At 47.2% G+C, this 25,771-nt stretch overlaps 1 protein-coding gene and 1 non-coding gene across 6 annotated transcripts in view; both read right to left on the reverse strand.

Annotated features, from left to right (window-relative positions):
• Positions 1 to 25,771, reverse strand: part of Pgant5 (polypeptide N-acetylgalactosaminyltransferase 5) — a 648,526-nt gene that overhangs the window by 257,193 nt on the left and 365,562 nt on the right. The window lies entirely within an intron of this gene.
• On the reverse strand, positions 15,049 to 15,120 carry TRNAD-GUC (transfer RNA aspartic acid (anticodon GUC)). The gene has a single exon. It is a non-coding gene; the product is annotated as a tRNA-Asp (tRNA).

Here is a 25,771-nt window from a genome sequence, read left to right on the forward strand (position 1 = left end):
GTTCCCGCCTCTCAACTCTTAATTGACTAGTTTATAGGTTCCAGAGCCCACCGGACTCTGTCGTGTCTACATTTAAAATTGTGTGTGGCGTGTGCCTCCACCGTGTAATTTCTTGGAGCATTCTAATTGTTCACTATTCTGACACTGAAACAAAATTCCTTTTTATGTGTCTGTAGCTCATTTTGGGGCTTAGTTTTCATCCTGTATTCTCTTGTTAGTATACTACTCCTGCTAAATGGTCTGTCTTTGATTGCCAAATATTTTGCATGTGGTAATCATGTCTTCCCTGTTTCTTTTCCTTATTTAATGACATTGTATAATACCTGAGAATATACAGCGGGGACCATATTATAATAACAATTACAATAACATAATATGGTATTCGAGCCCGGGTTGTGAGGGTATTCAGTGTTTGATGGAATATATTCCCCAGAGCCTCACCACATATTCTAGTTCGTCTTCATCTTCCCAAGAGGTTTTTCCCATTTGCATAACACATTCATCTTGCCTTAAACCCTTCCAGCGTCTCTCAATCTAATTATACCAAAGCCTTCTACTCTCACTAGCTCCCTCCATGTATCCAACTCCAACCACGAGGCTCTTTTGTTTCTAGTAAGTCATTATCTGACCCCCGGCACCAGAGGAGCTACTTGGCACAGGTTATGAACTAGTGAGGGAGTATAACAGGAGCCCCAGGGCTAACTACATTACCAGTGTAAACACTGTTTCCCTTTGGACTGGTCGGTACAGCGACGGTCTCGCTTCTTGCAGGTCGGCGTTCGATCCCCCGATGATCCACTATTCCTTCCCTTCCTCCTCCTATCTTGTCCTCATATATCCCCCGAGTGTTACGCGGTCATACTGGCTTAGCGCTCTCGCCTCATAATTGCGTTATGTGAGGCAGTGGATCCCGCAGATACCATGTGTCTCATTGTGACATCTCTCTCTCTCTCTCATCTCCTTTCCAGAGAGTAGAGAAACAGAGAGAAGAGAGAGAAAACCTTTCCAGAGAGAACCTCCATTTTGGGAGGTTTGAGACGGGGACAATAATTTAGATGTTTTATCGTGTCTATGCGTCGTGAATTCCCGTCTGTTTAATTCGTGAATTCCGTATAAAAATATATTCTACTTTGGCAAGCTGAATCGCCTGTTCAAGTTCAAGTTCAAGTATGATTTATTGAGATAAGCAATAAATACGTCTCAGAGGGATAGAGTAGCTTAGGCTATTTCTACCCCCTTCAATCGCCTGTAGCCTCTACAGGAATCGCCTGTAGCCTCTACAGGAATCGCCTGTAGCCTCTACAGGAATCGCCTGTAGCCTCTACAGGAATCGCCTGTAGCCTCTACAGGAATCGCTTGTAGCCTCTACAGCGACAGTCCGCCCACCAGTCTTAAAGCCCGGCTGCTTCATTATTTTAATTTTAAGAGTACCATCTCCTTCCCTGGCTCACTCGTGGCACTTCAAACAAGATTATAATATCAAGACCTTGCTCGACGCCTTCAAGTATGACATATTAATTTTGATTCATTTTTTTTTTTTTTGGTGAAGGAAAAGATACACATTCGCCAGTTTTCTTATTGGAAACTGGTAGTTTCCAAAATATTACAGTTTTGATCATAACACATTACTGAATCTGGTATTTAGATCATTTTTTTGCTGGGGGAAAGCTGCGTCTCTCTTACATAACGGCCCAATAACAGCGGCTCCTGCTGCTGCCAAAGTAAACAAAGTCGGAAGCAATTTTGCTGAGACTCTCAAAAACACAATCCCCAATTTACAGTTAAAAATTTCACGGTTCATAAAAGGCTACCAAGAGTCTTGGCTACACAGCTCTTAGCTCTCAGTGCTTCATGTTACACAAACTCGTCCGCGCCATAAGAATACTCTTGAAATATTAATAAATATACTTCGAGGGAAATCGTAATCTAAATATGGGTGGCTTTAGACAAATAGAAACACTCTCAAACTTAATATTTTGAATCAATATTCTTGGGCCTGACGACACCTTACGGACAGACATTTATTTAATAACTTACATATAATAATATTGTAATTCATAAATGTGTGAATGTTTTTATATTTGAGAATATATGTGTGTGTGTGTATTTACTATTTGTGCCTGGTGAATCGAGCTATTAGCTCTTGGACCCCGCCTTTCTAACCGATCTATTTCTTCCTCTGAACAAATCCACAAGGGCCGTGACGAGGATTCGAACCTGCGTCCGAGAGCATCCCAGACGCTGCCTTAATATTTCTTCCTCTATTATTCAATATTCATTTCCTCTATTTCTAATTCAATATTTCTTCCTCTATTATGTCTATTACTTATATTTCTCTAACACACGCACACACACACACATCCCCAGGAAGCAGCCCGTAGCAGCTGTCTAACTCCCAGGTACCTATTTACTCATAGGTAAACAGAGGATTTATTTTTAAGAAACTGACCGGGAATCGAACCCTGGTTCGTTGACCACGAATCCCAAACGCTGTTGGGATTCGAGGTGTATCTGTGTGTGGGGGTGGATGTGGAGGTGTATGGGTGTGGGGGGAAGTGCGTGTGGGGAAGTGTGTGTGGGGGAAGTGTGTGTGTGGGGAGGAAGTGTGTGTGTGGGAGGGTAGGTGTGTGTGTGGTGGGGGAGGTGTATGTGTGGGGGGAAGTGTATGTGTGGGAGGTGTGTGTGTAGGGGGGGGAGAGGTGAGTGTTGGGGGGGTGTACACACTAGATACTCATGTGAGTGTTCATGATGATACAAACTGGGGGGAGGGGGGGGTCATTATATTTCCGTCACGCACCATGTCAATCACCAGCCGCCGTCAACACTGCGTGTTGACACACCTGCCTCCTGGTGCTCACCTGCGCCTCCGTGTGCACGTCTCAGCCTCCTAGTACACGGCTGCACTTCACTCTATAGGGACCCCACCTCCCCCCCCCCCTTGTCGCCTCGTTTTAAGTATCGCGGGCTTCTTGTTCGCATCTAGATAATGTTCAAGGGATAAAAAATAATAAGGTAATGCTATAGTCCTATTTCTGTATTTTGAAACCATTTCAATACTCGCAAAGGAGGCTGGTGTAGGTGCGCCAACATGGCGTGCAGGGGTGGCGTGCAGGGGTGGCGTGCAGGCGTGCAGGCTGCCAGCACCATCACCACCACTTGTGAGGGACAGCATCTCCCTGCTCCCCGTCCCCAGTGTGTGAGCGAGGGAGATGATATAGGAACCAGCCTCAACCTCCTTCCTCTCCAGGTAGAGAGCACCTACTTGCCTCTCTCTCACTCCCTACCCCTCCCTTCATCCCGCCCCTTCTCACCACCTCCCGTCAATCCTCATCCCTCCCTCTCTATCCATCCATTCGTTGATTCCCCTTTTCCCTCTTTCGCTAGCTCTCTCTCTGGCTCTTGATTTTTGTTCTCGCTCTTTGAATTACCAGGTGTCGTTTAGATGCAAGGCGGAGTCTACCTGAAGGACTTAATTTGCCTTGTGGCTTTCCGGTGGTTTCAGAGAGCGTCATGACATATATCAAGTGTCGTACACAAGCTCCTAAACACAAGTGAACATTCACTAACACAAACACTCGCACAGACAAGCGCGATTACTCTCCCACGTCGCAGACAAAGACGCTGCTAAAAACGTGGACGTACAACAACAGACTTGACACTCGCGCGATAACTTATTCTGCGGGAATTAGTTACCAGCGAGAGGGAGACCATCTGTTACTGTGTGGTCGGCAGTATAGCTTCTGGAAGGGTCGTTATACTGGTGGTATTCTGTTGAACCTTTCCACCTTTGTTTGGCATAGAACCGTGGATTACTAACGAAGCCAGCAGGCAGGGAGGCAGGCAGGCAGGCAGGCAGGCAGGCAGGCAGGCAGGCAGGCAGGCAGGCAGGCAGGCAGGCAGGAAGGCAGGCAGGTAGGCAGGCAGGCAGGCAGGCAGGTAGGTAAGCAGGCAGGCAGGCAGGCAGGCAGGCAGGGAGGCAGGCAGGCAGGCAGGCAGGCAGGCAGGCAGGCAGGCAGGCAGGCAGGCAGGAAGGCAGGCAGGTAGGCAGGCAGGCAGGCAGGTAGGCAGGCAGGCAGGCAGGCAGGCAGGCAGGCAGGCAGGCAGGCAGGAAGGCAGGCAGGCAGGTAGGCAGGCAGGCAGGCAGGTAGGTAAGCAGGCAGGCAGGCAGGCAAGCAGGCAGGGAGGCAGGCAGGCAGGCAGCCAGCCAGCCAGCCAGCCAGCCAGCCAGCCAGCCAGCCAGCCAGCCAGCCAGCCAGCCAGCCAGCCAGTCAGCCAGCCAGACAGCCCAGCCACAAGGACATTACACCTCACTAACTTGAACACTCGCTAACCTCGAAGAGGACGTAGTGAGGGAGGGGATTGGGAGGGATGGAAAGTATCCGCCAATGTAAACATAGAAAAATTCCTGGAAAGAAAAATCCAGGCTGGAATATTCGGTGTGATGTCGACCTCCAGTTGTGTTCTGTGACTCCAGGATAATTTCCGGTCCCATTTGGTACCTTGTGTCCAGCCTCAACATTACTGTCCACGAATGCGGCATCAAGCAGGTATCAAGTACCTGCTTGATTGTCTACCACACGACAGACAAATTCTGGAATAATCCGCACCAGCATGGAGTCCATATCTCGACAAACATAAAACAGAGCAGAAACTCTTTAAGAGTCCGGAGCTAAGACACTAGGCAAGTAAAAGAGCTGAGAAGTGAGAGTTACACATCTTAGACAAACGGAATTAAGTTGGCGAGACCGACACACTAGAAGGTGAAGGGACGACGACGACGTTTCGCTCCGTCTTGGACCATTCTCAAGCCAAAACGTCGTCGTCGTCCCTTCACCTTCTAGTGTGTGGTCTGGTCAACATACTTTAGCCACGTTATTGTGACTCATCGCCTGCAAACGGAATTAAACTTCACAACAACTTAAAACAGAGTTAATCTATTTGCCTGTGTATGTCCAAAGTCGGACAGACACTTGGATGAATGTGTATAATCTATAACCATCCCAAATTTGCATGGAAAGAGGGGAGAGGTCTGGGGTTCGGAACGGACATAGGCTAGCCAGAGAAGGTAAAAGAGGAAAGAGGAGAAGGAGCCCCGGGTACAGCCGGCTGCCCCTCCTTTTCTAAACCGGATGTATACCGGAGTAGTGAAGCCGACCAGTGCCTGTCACTGGTGTCACTGCCGCCACCGGTGGTGTCACAGGCGACGGAGGAACGCCGCGACGGCGGAGGAGTTTTCGAACCCAGCTCGAACCTTTCTGAGCTCCGACTAACCCACTCGATAAAACACCTTAGTTACCGGGACCGATTAAGATGACAGGTAAACAGAGCCTTGGATATAGAATGACAGAGAGCAGATAAACAGGCTAACAGCAGACATGAGATATAACAGCAGACATGAGATATAACAGCAGACATGAGATATAACAGCAGACATGCGACATAACAGCAGACATGAGATATAACAGCAGACATGAGACATAACAGCAGACATGCGACATAACAGCAGACATACGACATAACAGCAGACATACGACATAACAGCAGACATACGACATATCAGGTCTCTGACCCCAGGTTTCAAGCAGGCAGTCGTCGGCTTGGCTGCCAGCTTGATGGGGTCCTGGGAGTTCTTCTCCTCCCCCAAGCTCTGGGAGTGCAGCCAAGGGTGTTGGGCATGAAATCAGTCTGATTCCATGCCCAATTCAGTGTTATCTGATCTATCTTCCGCTGTATTTGATTCAGTCTGATTCAGTGTTATCTGATCTATCTTCCGCTACATGTGTGTGTGTAGTACTTTATAATTAATAAGCTGCACGAGTGCGAAAATTAAACTTCATGGGCGATAAAAATGTCGTTTACAAAAAATATACATATTTTCCAATCAAGCGGGTAAAATATTTTTCATTAAAAGGCAACATCGACGCTGCATTTAATGAGTCGTATAACTAATAGGTGTGTACACTCACCTATTCGTGTCTGGAGAATGGAGCTTTAGCTCTTGGATCCCACATTTCCAGCCGGGAGTTGGCTTCAAGGCCTCGTCTACTTCCCATCATATTTCTGCTATCTTTGTATACAAGGAATACTTTATTGAATATCTATTGGTCTAGCTTTCTTTCATGACTTCTCGCTCTGATTCATTACATACATTTCATCCGTTTACAACCTGTTAGTTCATAAAGACCTGAAAGATGTAGTATTAAACATTATGAGGAGTGCCGTGAGGAGATATTCATATATGGAACTAATAGAGCAAGAACTCGGCAATGTGATGTTATAGTGGCCTAGAATACACCTGGGATATAGACGTATCTGGCAGCTCTCTCTCAAAACCCAAAGTGTCCAATACACCATGTGTGTCAACTTTGTGAAAGTGTCCAATACACCATGTGTGTCAACTTTGTGAAAAGTGTCCAATACACCATGTGTCAACTTTGTGACAGAAGGGACAAATTAGTGCGGGAACAAATTAGGGAAGGGAACTCTCAAGAGAAAGCGCCAGGCCATTACGACTAGCACTTGGAAGTGATCAGGATAAGGAGTAGGGCTGGGACGGTTGATACAGTGGAACTGTACCCAAGACTGACTACATAATGCATCAGTTATGTAATGTATCCCACCCTCCTGGATATCCTAACCCTCCTGGATTCAGCCACCCTCTCCTCCCTTGGATTCTGTCCCACATTTCCCCTCGATTCACGTTGATGAATCCAGGAAACCTATAATCCAGCAAGCCTCTCTAATCCACAAGGCTACCCTGAGGTGGTTGAGAGGGGTCAGCGCCCCCCCGGATGGTCCAGTCACTGACCAGGCCTCCTGGTCAATGGTCTGGATGCCGCTGCACGTTATCTGACGTAAGAACCACAGTCTGGTTGATCCGATATCCCTTAGACGGTGTTTTATGATCTCTTGAACACCGTCTAAGCAATGCCCTCTAATATTTATAAGAAGGTGAAAAGTCTTGGGTCTTTAATGTTTACAAAATTGGTTCTTATGAGTACCTGATTGATTGATTGATAAAGATTAAGCCACCCAAGAGGTGGCACGGGCATGAATAGCCCGTAACTTATGAGTACCTATTGCGTCCCTGCTTTTCTATGGAGCTATTTTGCACATTCCTCCATGTCAAGGTCAGATGTTTTCCACGTGACGTCAATGACGTCTCGCCCGCGCTCTGGGGCTCTTCATCCAGAAAATCATCCAAACTGAGCCTCAGTCTGAGTGATTTTAAGCGGTCCCAATAATTGAAGTATTTTATTGAATGAATTCGGGCAGTAAAAGTTATCTGCGCGTTCTCCCGGTCAGGAGCTTCTCTAGCTTTAAATAGAGCTGTTAGTGCTCAACAATGTTCCATCCCTAGAGGGGCTCTAGTGTCTTATAAAGTACCATCGTTGGTTTGGCTTCTCTTGTTTGACAGGTTCTTGTTGTTCAACCTTCTCATTGTTCTTGCAGATGTGACGTCTACTTTGTTTTCTACTACAATGTGCGTTAATCCAGTGTTGTAGTCTAGGAGATCCGACAGGACAGGAGACTGTCTCCACCTTGTTCCTGAGGCAGGAGATCCAAGGTAAGGTTTCCCTTTAGCAGAGAGCAGTAAGTGGAGAGACTCCCTCTCCACCACTCTCTGCAGTGGTGGAGAGGCTCCCTCTCCACCACTCTCTAAAGTGGTGGAGAGGCACAAGTCACACATGCTACAGTTAGAATAAGAGAAGTGCAACTTTAGGGGCACCGACCTGTGATTGGGTTGAATACATAGTGTTGTGGGGAAGCCTGGCCCTGAGAGGCTCGGCTTAGCTGTGCCCAGGAGGAGACTGGAAAGGGAAGTTCAAAGGTAGTGTGTTTTTGGATACACCTCGGGGAGGAGCTGGGTTGTGATGGAAGGATGTGTGTGGGGGAGATTAGCTTAAAATAGGTGAAGAACCCAATATGGTTATTTGGTTTCCTAAATTAGCTATGGAAATTTCTATGTAAGCACTGTGTGTCTATGTTTTGAGTCTATTAAACATTTTTAATCTGCCTTGTTACTGTTTATACATTCATTGGGTTTCTAAACGCATGGTTGTAATGGACTCAGTTGACCCCATTGAATATTAACTACCATTCTATTATATATTCTAGAATGCTGGCTCGTCAGTCAGTTTGACATCACCGCTTGCTTCATTGCATGGTTTAATTAATGTCAATCACCCTCCCAGAGATTACTAATACAAGTTGGGTGCCAGGGCCAGACCGGCCGGTGCCAGACTGCCTGTTGTCTGACAGTGTACCCCTTACTGTGTCTGGCTGGGTCCTCTTCCTCTCACCTCTACTCTCCCTCAGGCCTCCCTCTCACCTCTACTCTCCCTCAGGCCTCCCTCTCACCTCTACTCTCTCTCAGGTCTCTCCTCACCCCCGTCCTCTACCCTTCATTTATTCAGGTTGACGCCAAATAGCCGCTCTTCAACCTAGTTTAGTAGAAGAATTCGTTGCCACCTCACATCCTCATGCAGGATCCTGCTTGCGTCCTTTGCAACATTACGGATCGTGGCAGCGATTCCTGCGATATCCAGCCAGTCTCCGTTCCCTCCTCTCACAGGCGATCACATCTCTGGTGAACAGATACTTTGTAGTCGGCCCCAAACCTTCCGTGTTGCTCCGGCGCTCGGTAAGTCTGCCTCTTGCGAGATGCAGTGTCCGTAGCATCGATCAGTCCAGGAATTTGCAAACAGATCATCCATCTCTTTCCTGCTTTATAGCAGTCATCTAGTCGCTGAACTCCAGTAAAGTGTATGCTAGTGCGCTTTTGCATGCTTGCCTGCCTCTCCCTGCACTCAACCAGCCAGGCCAGGCAGCCAGCTAGCTCAACCCAGCCCAGAGCGCAGCCCAGAGCCCAGACCAGAGCCCAGCCCAGAGCCCAGCCCAGAGCCCAGCCCAGAGCCCAGCCCAGAGCCCAGCCCAGAGCCCAGCCCAGAGCCCAGCCCAGAGCCCAGCACAGAGCCCAGCCCTGAGCCCAGCACAGAGCCCAGTCCAGAGCCCAGCCCAGAGCCCAGACCAGAGCCCAGCCCAGAGCCCAGCACAGAGCCCAGCCCAGAGCCCAGCCCTGAGCCCAGCCCAGCCTGGTGGACACAGTGTGCGGGCTCACCAAATCCTCCCCTCCCCCCCCACACCCAGTGAGAGCTTGACAGGAGGGAAGCACATGCCTTACCTCTGCCTGGCTAATTAACTACGGTAGCCCCACTGTACCTGTGTGTGGGGGCCGCCGCTGGAGGCCACACCACAACCTTCCTCACCAACTTTCATCACCATATAGTGCTTGACGGTTGCACGCACGGACAAGCTAGCAGATCATCCACGGGGGCAACTCTCATGAGACCATGAGAAGCTACCTGGTCCAGGATTCATCAAGTATTCAAGGGTGCATTTACGAAACCTGTACATCTTTCCTTACCTTACATAGCGGTGATTCCGGGAGTCATCGTCCCCACGGCCCAGACCCCAACTAAGCCTTCTGGTTGATGGATTGATCAACCGGGCTGTTTGACGCGGCTGCTCGCAGCCTGATGTATGAATCACAGCCTGGTTGATCAGGTATTCTTTGGCGGTGTTTATCGAGTTCTCTCTTGAACACTGTGAGGGGTCGGCCAGTTATGCCCCTTATGTGTAGTGGAAGCGTGTTGAACAGTCTCGGGCCTCTGATGTTGATAGTTCTCTCTCAAGTGTTCCCTCAGAGTTCGTTCGTTCGTTCGTTCTCTCTCTCTCTCTCTCTCTCTCTCTCTCTCTCTCTCCTCTCTCTCTCTCTCTCTCTCTCTCTCCTCTCTCTCTCTCTCTCTCTCTCTCTCTCTCTCTCTCTCTCTCTCTCTCTCTCCTCTCTCTCTCTCTCTCTCTCTCTCTCTCTCTCTCTCTCTCTCTCTCTCTCTCTCTCTCTCTCTCCTGAGGTCGTTCTAAACCCATGGTCAAACCCATAGTTATAACAACCCCGCAGCTCTTTGCACCTATAACTAAGCCGCCATCACTCTACCTACCTAGAGGAAAGATGCAAAGCTTTCGTAGGCGGACATTCAAACGATTGATGAATCCAGATAGGGATCTAGCGGCTTCAATTCACAACCTCTAGTGCTCGAGGTCAGGTCGCGAGGATCCATTCACAACCCGGCCCAGGATTATTTAAGGGCCTGTGGGCCGGTCCAAGCCATCAGTAACATAAGCCTTTCCCGGGCTCGGGGAGCAGAAGATCTTACAGAATCCCCTTCCTGGTATACTTGGGGTATACTCCTGGTATACACAACACGGATAGAGTACGGCGCTGGCTCCTGGGAAATTCATTGACAGCTTGGGGGAGACGGAGGCCAGGCGCGGTCTCCTAAACAAGGTCATACGGGCATGATGGATTATTCTCCCACTGGTTCTATGGGCGTCCTCACTGAAGATGCCACACTAATGGAATACTCAGCGAATAATGCAGGCACAATACACTGCTAGAATGATGGGGGGGAGATAGTATACTACTAGAATGATGGGGGGGGGAGATAGTATACTACTAGAATGATGGGGGGGAGATAGTATACTACTAGAATGATGGGGAGGGAGACAGCACACTGCCAGAATGATGGGGGGAGACAGCATACTGCCAGAATGATGGAAGAGACAGCACACTACCAGAATGATGGGGGGGGGGGAGACAGCATACTGCCAGAATGATTGAGCATAATACCAGAATGATTGGGGAGACAGGATACTACCAGAATGATTGGGGAGACAGGATACTACCAGAATGATTGGGGAGACAGGATACTACCAGAATGATTGGGGAGACAGGATACTACCAGAATGATTGGGGAGACAGGATACTACCTGAATGATTGGGGAGACAGGATACTACCAGAATGATTGGGGAGACAGGATACTACCAGAATGATTGGGGAGACAGCACACTACCAGAATGATTGGGGAAGTATTGGACCTTTAATTACGTACACAAGAGGACAACAAAGAAATTAGTGAAAGTCTAAGAAGCCAGTATGAGACTATGTTTAGCACACCAATTAACAACATGAAAGTTGATGATCCAGACAGCTTCTTTATGAATGACATCCAAGCTGCAGATAATATAACGGATATCAATATATTATTAATATTAATATATTAATGGATCGTCGGTGTATGTGATTACTGTCCTCACACGCAGCGATGATCGCAAAAGGCTTCGTATGCTTGAGGCGGAGGTCCTTCGGGAGCTGACACCAGTAATCAACATCCAGATGAATTCGGCTTCGAGCATACAAGCCCTGCAACGCGTCCTCTTAAAAATAACGTCACTTTTCGCCCGTATGCGCGCTATGGCCAAATTTGGACGTAATTTGATATGAAATCGACTCACAAAACTGATGTTCTGTTCCGTTTTCTGTTTGAGTCGTCCGGCTTACTCGGCCAGCATAGAAAAAGATTCTTACCTTTAACGTTTTTCATACCGTTTTGAAACTTTATGAGAATTTCCTGCCCACCTAACCTATCAGAGGACCCTTAACTTACTGTTGTTGAAAAAAAATCCCAAATTTATATTCTTTTTTTTTTCATTTTCATATTACGTCCATATTCGGCCATACTGGTAACCGGCCAAAAGAGACGTTCTTTTTAAGAAAACAGGTTGAGCCCTGCGCATCAAACTCAACATTTCTCCAACGACAGCAGCTGCATCAGATGCACATTCCACAGCCACTACAATGATTAGAAAGAGAATGGGACTCACTAGTGAACATTCTGCGCCTACATCCGCCACCAAGATAATGTTATTAAAACAAGACTAAAACAGAAGCGAAAAAGAAACAGGGAAAAAATAGGAAACCCCACTTCCATTTAATACTTTGACCCAAATATAAGAGTAGCAAGGTTATCGCAAATAACCGAATTCAATTACGTGCTCACCATAACCCGTGCTACATGAACATTTCGTTCTGAGTAGCTAATCTAAAACAGTAACAACAGAGACTATTTAGTTACAGCCCCGCTCCTGTGCCAGGTAAGTCCCTTACGGGCTTACCATTGCCCGTGCTACTTGGAACTTTTTGTTCTCCAGTAGCTGAATCTTAAACAACAACAACTTGTAAGCTCTTACAATTCATGCCCGTGTCACCGAAGAGGTGGCACGGGTTATTCATGCCCGTGCCACCTCTTGGGTAGCTTAATCTTCATCAACCGTCTTGTAGGCTCACTATAGCTGTGTTAGCGCAACAGAGTGACCTCCTGGAGATGTCCTTGTGCTTGTAGTGAGATGTCGTATTGCTGACGAAACGTCGAACATTAAAATTAGAAAGATTAAGTGATCTAGTTTTTCTTCGCCCTCCAAACGGTTGAATATATTTGCATAGAATGGAAAATAAAAACAAAATTAATTAGTCACAATGGTGTTGTATTTAATGACATATATAATCTCACAACATTGGCCGTTGAAGTGTATTATGAGTGTGCCAAATAAGCACATTAAATATCAAACATAAAAATATTGAAGTGTGTGTTTGTGTGTGTGGGCGTAATGGAGGCACCATACAGAACACGGCTGTATAATACATCACAAGAACGACAAATGTTTGTATACATAAAACGAAGCAGAGACACGGAGAGTAAGATAAGCTACGAGCACATTACACCTGAAATATTACGAGTGAAAACGGCGCACGGTAATACGCTTTTATCTGGACGTTACGAGTGAAATACCACCCCAGTATCAATGGCGATTATTCCTACTGTTGGATGGGACGTATAATCGCAGCCAGTCCATCTGTATACCGACATGACCTGGGCCTGGTTTTATCAAGCATTTGCCTGTCCACTTACGAAACATGTACATCTTTCCTCGATCATGGAGGCTTAGTCTGTATTTATTAAACAATTTACGAACTTGGAAACTTCGCAACTCGAAGTTATTATTGTCATACCTACCTTGAGGCTACCTTGAGGTGCTTCCGGGGCTTAGTGTCCCCGCGGCCCGGTCGTCGACCAGGCCTCCTGGTTGCTGGACTGATCAACCAGACTGTTAGACGCGGCTGCTCGCAGCCTGACGTATGAGTCACAGCCTGGTTGATCAGGTATCCTTTGGAGGTGCTTATCCAGTTCTCTCTTGAACACTGTGAGGGGTTTGCCAGTTATGCCCCTTATGTGTAGTGGAAGCGTGTTGAACAGTCTCGGGCCTCTGATGTTGATAGAGTTCTCTCTCAGAGTACCTGTTGCACCTCTGCTGTATGTGTGGGCGTAATGTCATGGACATGTCCATGTCATGGACAACCTCGTGGCACTTCGGCACCCCAGATCATTACTTTACCTAGACACACCAATAAACATCATACTACTAGAATGATGGGGGGAGACAGCATACTACCAGAATGATGGGGGAAACAGCATCTGTTTACAGCAACAACCCCACCCAGGCCAGAACCTGGGTGGGGTTCTGGGATTTCCCCAAGCCAGGCCCGAGGCCAGGCTTGACTTGTGAGAGCTTGGTCCAACAGGCTGTTGCTTGGAGCGGCCCGCAGGCCTACACATCCACTACAACCCGCTTGGTTCAGCACTTGTTGCATAAAACTATGCAGTATCTGGTTGGAAAACATGACTTTGTAGATCGGTTAGCTAATGAGACTTGCAGGAAAGAAAACACCGATCATGACTTTGGATTATCTAATGTAATTATTTGAAACATACAAATTAATGAAATTAATTCAGATTTAGAAGAACTAAGAAGTGCCCAGAGACCTGAAAGCTGCAGTATTAAAAGCTATGACAACTTTTGTAACAATAGGTATTTGTATGGTCAGCACAGTAACCGGACCAGGCAATGTGATATAGTCATTGCGCGAATTCGCATTGGCTATTGGCACATCTGGCAGGTTAGTGAGGCTGAGCCACTACCAGAATATTCAGATTGTAAATATTGTGACAAACCTTTAATGCATTCACCAGAACACTATATTGTTGAATGTGAAACCGTAAAAGATTTTAGACCTCCTGGCCTCTTGTACCACCAACTGTGTAACTATTGTATTGAATCTGGTGTACTGGACGACATTCTAACAATTTATCCAAAATTTGTTTGTCCATCTTAAAGAATGAACAAAATTTTATTTATATCACTTCTGAGCTGCATCACTTATGAACCCATCCCGGCCCTTGTGTGGCAGTGCACAATTGAAAGTTGTTTTTACATATTCATACATTAAAACATTGATTGTAACCATGATATACATGTGCTTCAGCCTACAGTTTAGACCTATTGTCTTGTGTATGACCCTCTGTCCTGCGTGACAGTGAATACCAGCATTATCCTCACTATAATAAGACTTAATTGAAAACCTCAGATTAGGCAAAATTGTAATTAATTTTGTCAATAAAGATGTTAATAATAATAATAATATCCAAGTGGAGAAACCCCACATTCCCCCAGGGAAGCCCCGGACCTTCCCCCCTTACCCTGCCGGCCGCCCCTCTCCCCCCCCCCCTGGTGTAAGAGGCCCAATTTTATGTCCGCCACATCCCTCCCTTCCACCCCCCCCCCCCCCAATGACCTTTCCCAGTCTAGGTATGTCACGCGTCAGCCTTCACTCACCATTAACTTCCGATTTACCCCGCCAACACCCATTATCTTACCGTGGCCCCCATAACAATCTCTCGAGATGCACCACTTTATGCCCATTAGCCTCATTGTCTCCACCCCTGCTACGGCTGGCAGTGGTGGCGCCTCTCAACCATGACTAGCTCCTCACCCGTCACCAAAATGTTCTACTCTGAAGATGGTAGTGTGTGTGTGTATGTGTGTGTGTGTGTGTGTGTGTGTGTGTGTGTGTGTGTGTGTGTGTGTGTGTGTGTGTGTGTGTGTGTGTGTGTGTGTGTGTGTGTGTGTGTGTGTGTGTGTGTGTGTGTGTGTGTGTGTGTGTGTGTGTGTGTGTAATTACCTAAGTGTAATTACCTAAGTGTAGTTACAGGATGAGAGCTACGCTCGTGGTGTCCCGTCTTCCCAGCACTCTTTGTCATATAACGCTTTGAAACTACTGACGGTCTTGGCCTCCACCACCTTAAACATACCTCCCCGGCGGGGAATCGAACCCCGGTCTCCCGCGTGACAGGCGGGGATACTCACCACTATACTACCGAGGAATCTAAAAAAAGGAATATCGCTCTCTATATGAGGTCGACCTGAGGACCGTCGTGACCCCAGCGGGTGACATATGTGTGTGTGTGTGTGTGTGTGTGTGTGTGTGTGTGTGTGTGTGTGTGTGTGTGTGTGTGTATGTGTGTGTGTGTGTGTGTGTGTGTGTGTGTGTGTACTCACCTATATGTACTCACCTATATGTGCTTGCAGGATCGAGCATTGACTCTTGGATCCCGCCTTTCTAGCTATCGGTTGTTTACAGCAATGACTCCTGTCCCATTTCCCTATCATACCTAGTTTTAAAAGTATGAATAGTATTTGCTTCCACAACCTGTTCCCCAAGTGCATTCCATTTTTCTACTACTCTCACGCTAAAAGAAAACTTCCTAACATCTCTGTGACTCATCTGAGTTTCCAGTTTCCACCCATGTCCCCTCGTTCTGTTATTATTACGTGTGAACATTTCATCTATTTCCACTTTGTCAATTCCCCTGAGTATTTTATATGTCCCTATCATATCTCCTCTCTCCCTTCTTTTCTCTAGTGTCGTAAGGTTCAGTTCCTTCAGCCGCTCTTCATATCCCATCCCTCGTAGCTCTGGGACAAGCCTCGTCGCAAACCTCTGAACCTTCTCCAGTTTCTTTATGTGTTTCTTCAGGTGGGGGCTCCATGATGGCGCGGCATACTCTAAGACGGGTCTCACGTAGGCAGTGTAAAGCGCCCTATAAGCTTCCTCATTTAGGTTTCTGAATGAAGTTCTAATTTTCGCCAGTGTAGAGTACGCTGCTGTCGTTATCCTATTTATATGTGCCTCAGGAGTTAGATTAGGTGTCACATCCACTCCCAGGTCTCTTTCTCGAATCGTTACAGGTAGGCTGTTCCCCTTCATTGTGTACTGTCCCTTTGGTCTCCTGTCACCTGATCCCATTTCCATAACTTTACATTTACTGGTGTTAAACTCCAGTAGCCATTTCCCTGACCATCTCTGCAGCCTGTTTAAGTCCTCTTGGAGGATCCTACAATCCTCGTCTGTCACAACTCTTCTCATTAATTTTGCGTCATCTGCAAACATTGACATGTATGATTCCACTCCTGTAAACATATCATTTACGTAAATTAGAAAGAGGATTGGTCCCAGCACCGATCCTTGAGGTACTCCACTTGTTACTGTTCGCCAGTCCGACTTTTCGCCCCTTACCATTACCCTCTCGCTCCTTCCTGTTAGGTAGTTCTTCACCCATACTAGGGCCTTTCCGCTTACTCCTGCCTGCCTCTCAAGTTTGTATAGCAGTCTCATGTGCGGTACCGTATCAAAGGCCTTTTGGCAGTCAAGAAATATGCAGTCTGCCCAGCCTTCTCTGTCCTGCCTTATCCTTGTTACTTTATCATAGAATTCTAAAAGGTTTGTTAGGCATGATTTCCCTGTCCAGAACCCATGTTGGTGCTTGTTTACAAACCCAATGCTCTCCAGGTGCTCAACAAGTCTTAGCCTAATTATTCTTTCAAGTATTTTGCAGGGGATGCTTGTCAGTGATACGGGTCTGTAGTTAAGTGCCTCCTCCCTATCACCCTTTTTGAAAATCGGTACGACATTTGCCTCCTTCCAGCAACTGGGCAATTCTCCCGACATAAGTGACTCATTAAAGATCATTGCCAGAGGCACGCTGAGAGCCTGCGCTGCCTCTTTGAGTATCCACGGTGATACTTTGTCTGGTCCAACAGCTTTATTTGCATCCAGTGTTGTCAACTGTTTCATTACATCCTCTGCTGTCACCTCTATATCCGATAGTCTTTCATCTTGGGTAATCCCTTCTAACAATGGGAGCTGCTTAGGCTCGGTTGTGAACACTCCATGGAATTTTGCATTCAGTACCTCGCAGATTTCCTTGTCGCTTTCTGTATATGCCCCTTCTGTTTTCCTCAGTCTTGTCACTTGGTCATTTACCGACATCTTCCTTCTTATATGGCTATGTAGTAATTTTGGTTGCTTTTTCGCTTTGACTGCAATATCGTTCTCATAATTTCTTTCCGACACTCGTCTTATGTTAATGTAATCATTCCTAGCTCTGTTACATCTAATCCTGTTGTCCTCTGTCCTTTGTCTTCTGTACTTCCTCCACTCCCTCCTGCTTCTCACCTTTGCTTCCTGACACTGTCTATTAAACCATGGGTTATTATATTCCCTCCTGCTTTTTTCCTTTATTGTTGGAATAAATCTATCTTCAGCCTCCTTGCATTTCAATATGACTTGGTTCATCATACCTTGCACTGTTTTTCCTCTAAGTTCTTCCTCCCACTGCACTTCTCCCAGGTAGTCCCTTATCCTTCTGTAGTCCCCTTTTCTGTAATCAAGTCTCCTTTCCCGGACCTCTTGTCCTTTGGTCACAATTTTAAGCTCCATCATGTAGTCAAAGACTAGGACACAATGGTCACTAGCTCCTAGTGGTATTTCATGTTCCAACTGCTCGATGTCTTCTACATTCTGAGTGATAATGAGATCTAATAGGCTGGGCGTATCCCCTCCTCTTTCCCTAGTATCTTCTTTCACATGCTGTGTTAGGAAATTCCTGTCAATAACGTCTACCAGCTTCGCTCCCCAGGTCTCCTCCCCGCCATGGGGATTCCTCGTTTCCCAATTTATCTCTCCGTGATTTAGGTCCCCCATGACCAGCAGCTTCGCTCTCATTCTATGCGCTAAAGTTGCTGCCCTCTGCAGTTCATCCATACATGTCTTGTTGCTGTCCTCGTACTCCTGCCTGGGCCTTCTACTGTTTGGTGGGGGATTGTAGAGTATCAAGATTACAATCTTCTTCCCATCCACTGTCAGAGTTCCATGTATGAAGCTTGTGCTTTCATTGGTACCCGGATTTTCCAGCTCATCAAACTTCCATTTCCGCTTTATTAGTAGTGCCACTCCTCCTCCCTGTCTCTGTGTCCTTTCTTTTCTTATCACCTGGTACCCCTCTGGAAAGATTGCATCCGAGATCATGCCATTTATTTTAGTTTCCACTATTGCCACTATGTCTGGGTCTGCCTCACTAACTCTTTCGTGTGTGTGTGTGTGTGTGTGTGTGTGTGTGTGTGTGTGTGTGTGTGTGTGTGTGTGTGTGTGTGTGTGTGGAAGTGGGGTTGACTGGGTGACTGGGAGGGGGTGGGGGAGTGGGGTTAAGATGGCTCCACCGTAGTTATGATGCCTGACAAGGTAATTAGAGGAACATTTTCTGTCGTCTGAGCCCGTCAGACCACGGTGCTGGGTATTCAGAATTTTCTTAATTTCTCCCCCCAGTGAATAGGGAGAGTGGTGGCCCCACGACACCGTCCGCAACGCTTGGGCACGGTCCAGCGCCAACTGCTGACTAGGGCCAACTAGACGACATGAAGTGGGTTTAGAGCATGACGTATTGATACAGCTCAGGGACATACATACATACATACATACATACATACATACATACATACATACATACATACATACATACATACATACATACATACATACATTCATATACATCAGAAACACTGGCCTGGTGATTAAATCCGGGGCAGCATTGACTGGGAGCCAATCTATATTTGTTCACTCCGGTTCACTCGGTAGCAATTAGGGAATGGCTGGGAGTAAAGCGATTGGCGGGTTGTGTTCCAGGGGGAACTAATGGTTAAGATTTACTCTGAACTATGGAAAGGGAACCCTCTAAGCCTGTTAATGGGAGGGTGGGAGTGGGAGAGGGGGTGGGGGTTGGGGGTGAGGAGAGAGAGAGAGAGAGAGAGAGAGAGAGAGAGAGAGAGAGAGAGAGAGAGAGAGAGAGAGAGAGAGAGAGAGAGGGAGAGAGAGAGAGAGAGAGAGAGAGAGAGAGAGAGAGAGAGAGAGAGAGAGAGAGAGAGAGAGAGAGAGAGAGAGAGAGAGAGAGAGAGAGAGAGAGAGAGAGGGAGGGAGAGAGAGAGAGAGAGAGAGAGAGAGAGAGAGAGAGAGAGAGAGAGAGAGAGAGAGAGAGAGAGAGAGAGAGAGAGAGAGAGAGAGAGAGAGAGAGAGAGAGAGAGAGAGAGAGAGAGAGAGAGAGAGAGAGAGAGCTCCTCCCTAAGACATGTGACGGAGGCCACATATACACACAACACTACAAACAATGTTCACTACTGTAACCACAGGTCAATACAAATTATCTTCAAAAAACAAACGTTATAAATTGGTTAATATATTATCTTACCAAACACACGTTCACGGCATAAATAGTGTGCAGCAACCTGTCCCTTTAGCTCCCAACACTAGTCACTCAACAGAAGTATGATGGTTCAATCTTAGTAAGGACAGTCTTGTTTAAAACGAGATTGGTATTTAGTATCATCTGCCATTTTATCCAAAGGAGGAGGGCGGACTCATGGGAATCGAACCCCGTATGAAAAGTTTGGTGAGACTAGCCGCAAGCGTTTGACTTCTAACCTTGGACAGACAAACCCTCTTTTATAGATGAAATGCGTCTGAATATATATAAGCTTTCCAGCATCACTGCTTGATGGGGTTCTGGGAGTTCTTCTACTCCCCAAGCCCGGCCTGAGGCCAGGCTTGACTTGTGAGAGTTTGGTCCACCAGGCTGTTGCTTGGAGTACGTATCGTACCGGCGTATGTATCTTAGTTGATTTGTTCCCGCAAGTGGTGGCAGGTGTGTGAGGTTGCTAAGATGTGAGGCTGCTCAGGCCCCTCTCCGCCTGCTGCTCCCCTGAGCCCATCGTTGTATATCCCCTTAGCATAGTATTTACATATTTTGCCCCGTGTGGTGCGGCCGTGACAATTTCCGCGTCGTTGTCTGAGTGTTCCTGCTTGTTTTATCACACATTTCTAACCCCATGCGGTCCTGTGATTCTGCCTCGCCTTATCTTATTAGTTCTGATTGCCTGAGTGTTCCTAATTCACTACACTGAGCCCTACCCACAGGGTAGGGCTCTAGTGGGTTAGGAACCTTACTGTGGGTAAGGACCACGAGGGTAGCGTTGTAGTCCTTACCTATACTACACTACAACCTCTCGCTACTGGGGAGTGGGAGTGTGGGGAAAGGCCGTTGGTCTGCGTCAATAGTGTCCCCCCCCCCTAGCATGATGGTGGGGTTGTCCTCTCCCCTAGCATGATGGAGGGGTTGTCCTCTCCCCTAGCATGATGGAGGGGTTGTCCTCTCCCCTAGCATGATGGAGGGGTTGTCCTCTCCCCTAGCATGATGGAGGGGTTGTCCTCTCCCCTAGCATGATGGAGGGGTTGTCCTCACCCCTAGCATGATGGAGGGGTTGTCCTCTCCCCTAGCATGATGGAGGGGTTGTCCTCTCCCCTAGCATGATGGAGGGGTTGTCCTCTCCCCTAGCATGATGGAGGGGTTGTCCTCTCCCCTAGCATGATGGAGGGGTTGTCCTCTCCCCTAGCATGATGGAGGGGTTGTCCTCTCCCCTAGCATGATGGAGGGGTTGTCCTCTCCCCTAGCATGATGGAGGGGTTGTCCTCCCCCCTAGCATGATGGAGGGGTTGTCCTCCCCCCCCCTAGCATGATGGAGGGGTTGTCCTCCCCCCTAGCATGATGGAGGGGTTGTCCTCCCCCCTAGCATGATGGAGGGGTTGTCCTCCCCCCCTAGCATGATAGTGGGGTTGACCCTCCTCCCCTAGCATGATGGAGGGGTTGTCCCCCCTCCCCCCTAGCATGATGGAGGGGTTGTCAACCCCTCTCCCCTAGCATGATGGAGGGGTTGTCCTCCCCCACTAGCATGATGGAGGGGTTGTCCTCCCCCCTAGCATGATGGAGGGGTTGCCCCCCCTAGCATGATGGAGGGGTTGCCCCCCCAGCATGATGGAGGGGTTGCCCCCCCTAGCATGATGGAGGGGTTGCCAGGTATACTCACCACCACCGGTTATTACACTCACAATAGTCCTCTTTTTCCTTCAATACATCAAAGTTCACTATTTTTTTTATTTTTTTATTTTTTTTTTTTGCGGCTGTTCTCCTTTACGTTCACTCTTCCTGATGTGTTTCACACATCCCGTCAGACTTGCACTATACGCTGCTACACTTACACCTCAAACTGCTACACTTACACCTCAAACTGCTACACTTACACCTCAAACTGCTACACTTACACCTCAAACTGCTACACTTACACCTCAAACTGCTACACTTACACCTCAAACTGCTACACTTACACCTCAAACTGCTACACTTACACCCTAAACTGCTACACTTTCACCTCAAACTGCTACACTTACACCTCAAACTGCTACACTTACACCCTAAACTGCTACACTTACACCCCCAAACTGCTACACTTACACCCCAAACTGCTACACTTACACCCCCAAACTGCTACACTTACACCCCAAACTGCTACACTTACACCCCAAACTGCTACACTTACACCCCCAAACTGCTACACTTACACCCCAAACTGCTACACTTACACCCCCAAACCGCTACACTTACACCCCAAACTGCTACACTTACACCCCCAAACTGCTACACTTACACCCCAAACTGCTACACTTACACCCCAAACTGCTACACTTACACCCCAAACTGCTACACTTACACCCTAAACTGCTACACTTACACCCTAAACTGCTACACTTACACCCCAAACTGCTACACTTACACCCCCAAACCGCTACACTTACACCCCAAACTGCTACACTTACACCCCAAACTGCTACACTTACACCCCAAACTGCTACACTTACACCCCAAACTGCTACACTTACACCTCAAACTGCTACACTTACACCCTAAACTGCTACACTTACACCTCAAACTGCTACACTTACACCCCAAACTGCTACACTTACACCCCAAACTGCTACACTTACACCCCAAACTGCTACACTTACACCCTAAACTGTTACACTTACACCCTAAACTGCTACACTTACACCTCAAACTGCTACACTTACACCCCAAACTGCTACACTTACACCCCAAACTGCAACACTTACACCCTAAACTGCTACACTTACACCCCCAAAGTGCTACACTTACACCCCAAACTGCTACACTTACACCCCCAAACTGCTACACTTACACCCCAAACTGCTACACTTACACTCCAAACTGCTACACTTACACCCCCAAACTGCTACACTTACACCCTAAACTGCTACACTTACACCCCAAACTGCTACACTTACACCCCAAACTGCTACACTTACACCCTAAACTGCTACACTTACACCCCCAAACTGCTACACTTACACCCTAAACTGCTACACTTACACCTCAAACTGCTACACTTACACCCCAAACTGCTACACTTACACCCCAAACTGCTACACTTACACCCCAAGCGTCTCTTACACTCGAGAACTCTTGCTTTAATAAATGTGTGTATTCCTGGTCCTCGGAGCTCCTACACTCGCAATTTCAACATTGTTTAGGAAGAGCTCAATACGGCTCAGGAACTTTTAATTCCCCTTTTATAGATGGCTTCATCTCCGGCCCCTTGTTTGACCTTTTTTACTTTACACAAAAGCTCAGAATTTTTACTGTTAGGCCTCTTGTATTTTTATTGAATTGTGTAATGCAGAATATATATAAATTCACAATATAAACGCAAATAAAAATATAAACTTTATATTAAAGTGAAAATATTGAATGAAATTGTGAGTCGTCAATATAGCACGAGTGAGTGAGTGAGTCAACACAATGTACAATAACCAATATTGGGTGACCACAGCTATGAAGACTGCTGGAGGAGAGAGAGAGAGACAGAGAGAGAGAGAGAGAGAGAGAGAGAGAGAGAGAGAGAGAGAGAGAGAGAGAGAGAGAGAGAGAGAGAGAGAGAGAGAGAGAGAGAGACAGAGACAGAGACAGAGACAGAGACAGAGACAGAGAGAGAGAGAGAGAGAGAGAGAGAGAGAGAGAGAGAGAGAGAGAGAGAGAGAGAGAGAGAGAGAGAGAGAGAGAGAGAGAGAGAGAAAGGCAGCTGCCAGGTGTAGTCAGCCACTTGAGACTACCCTGTAGTCCTACGACTATATAGCACTGGGAAGGGATCAGGAGAAGGATATGGGATGTGACTGGGGGAGGGGGGGGAGCAGGAGGGGAGGGAGAGGGGTGGAGAGAAAGTTGGGGGGTGGAGGAAAGAGACGGGGGAGGGGATGGGGGTAAAAATGCTGGTCTGGGAGCCTGAACATCTCAACTCATAAGTCACACTCTTCCCTCCTCGCCAGACTCCCTACTCATCGATTTTGGAACATCTTAAAAGAGCGGAAAATTCCCAATATATATTTTTCAGATGAACGCGACTATTCTCAGGGAATTTCTAAAATTTTCCTGAAATTTTTCCCTTTAGTTCAGAATTTATTGTAATGGCAAAATCCAACCATTTAAATATTCATTTAATTCCAAATTAAATTCACGCATTTGAGAGCCTAACGCGGCATTAAGGCCTGAGGATATTTATAGAACAAGACAAAGTGTTGACAATGGCACCTACAAATTCTCGGGAGGATAAATAAGTCTTGGGGCATAACTGCTGGCTGGCCTTGGGGGGGGGGGGGGCGTCGGGCCTCGGGCTCCAAGCAACAGCCTGGTGGACCAAACTCTCACAAGTCAAGCCTGGCCTCGGGCCGGGTTTGGGGAGTAGAAGAACTCCCAGAACCCCATCAACCAGGTATCAAGACACAAGTGTAAGTACAGAATATTTATATTCCAGTATACCTGGAGTATACCTGGAGTGAGTTCTAGGAGCTCTTGTACTCCCCAAGCCCGACTTGTGATAACTTGGTGCACCAGGCTGTTGTTTGAAGTGGTCGCCGGCCCACATATCCACCACAGCCCGGTTGGTCCGGTACCATAGATGCATATGGCTCCTCTACTCATCACTGGCTCTATTCTCCATTTCTTACCATACCTTCAACTCCCTTCCCTCCAAAACATCCCCAACTCTTCTCCACTCAGAAAAATTAATATTATGAAGCACTGAAAAACTGTTAAATCTCTACTGAAAACACATCCCCCATTTCAGACTTTGATGAAAATCAACAGGGGGGTCGCCGTAGGTGTCGAGAATTCTGAAGATGTGGCATTGGGGTCGAGCCAGACTGGCCAGTGATACTCGTAAACCCCCAATGTGTCATCTTGCAAAGTTTTGTGAGACTAGCCCCAAGCATCTGGCCTTTACACACATTCTTTTCCATATAGATTTATTAGAAGGGGGTACCCAGGATAGTCTGTCTCTCTCCTCTACTCACCATTCCATTCCCCTGCTCTCCTAACATCCTCCATCTTCCCTCCCACTCCCACTTTCACCTCTCTCCTCCCACTCCCGCCTCTACACCCCTGGAGAGAGGGTTTACCTGGAGAGGGTTTCAAGAGTTCAACTCCACGAGCCCGGCTTGGGGCCAAGCTCGATCCCCTACTGCTCTTTTTTGCATCTCCATTCCCCCTTCTCTCCATTCCCCTCTCCCGCCTTCTCTTCCCCCATCCGGCCTCCAGCCTCGCGAGTGAGAATGGGTGGAGTGTGTGGGAGTGGGTGGGTGTTGCAGGTGGGAATGGGGTGCAGGTGTAGCAGCGACACAGGTGTTGTAGAGATGAATATGCATAACATAGGCGAGGATCAGGAGCAGGCTTACCAACCCTCTCGGAGCGTCGTCACCTCCCCCAACCAAACCAGTACTGGCACCAACCACTCCCATTGTTTCACTGGTTGGCCATTGTGTCGTTAGTCTCTGCCTTGTGTGGCTAGTCCACGCCTGTTACACTGGCTGGCGCCCGAATCACTACTCTCACCCTGCTAAAAAAAATTTGTTTTTTTGAACAAATTTTTTGAAAAAATTCTGTTTTTTTCGTGAATTTGTATACTTGTTCTATTAACCTTGAGCCTCAGTAGTCTGCCTACATCCGCATATTGGATAGGGCGGTTGTCAAGGATAATGGGGTCTGGGTTTTGTTTTTTTTTGCAATGTTTATTATCTGGAATTTTTGCTTATTTGTACTTATTTTCCATTGCTTTTTCAAAGTTGTTTACGAATTTAATTACATTCCTTTTCTTGTTGACCAATAACGACTTTGATGATCATAGTTGGCATATCATTCGAGTGACATCGTCAGCGTATTCTTCGTGTAGGGGTTGAGGCAGGTCAGCTGTGTATGTATGTTGAAAAGCATGGGTGAAAGGCAGCTTGTAGTACTCCACTTCTCAGATCTATTATGTCACCCAAGCTGTTGTTGTTTAAGATTCAGCTACTGGGAACAAAACGTTACAAGTAGCACGAACTATGGTGAGCCCGTCCGGAACTTCTAAAAGAAGTTCCGGACCAACCGGGCTGTGGTGGGTATGTGGGTCTGCGGGCTGCTCCAAGCAACAGCCTGGTGGATCAAACTCTCACGAGTCAAGCCTGACCTCGGGCCGGGCTTGGAGAGTAGAACTCCCAGAACCCCATGAACCAGGTAACCCATCAAGCAGAGCACAAGCGAGAGAGATACATAATAATCTACACGTGGAAGATATTAGAGAGACTGGTTCCAAATCTTAATTCAGAAATAACATCACATGAGACCAGTAGGCATGGCAGGATGTGCAAAATATGTTGAAATGTTGAAAAGCAAAGGTGCACTAGGTACGTTGAGGGAGAACTCTGTCAACATCAGAGGCCCGAGACTGTTCAACACACTCCCGCTACACATAAGGGGCATAACT

The sequence above is a fragment of the Procambarus clarkii genome, chromosome 40 (assembly GCF_040958095.1).
Source record: "Procambarus clarkii isolate CNS0578487 chromosome 40, FALCON_Pclarkii_2.0, whole genome shotgun sequence".
NCBI lineage: Eukaryota > Metazoa > Arthropoda > Malacostraca > Decapoda > Cambaridae > Procambarus > Procambarus clarkii.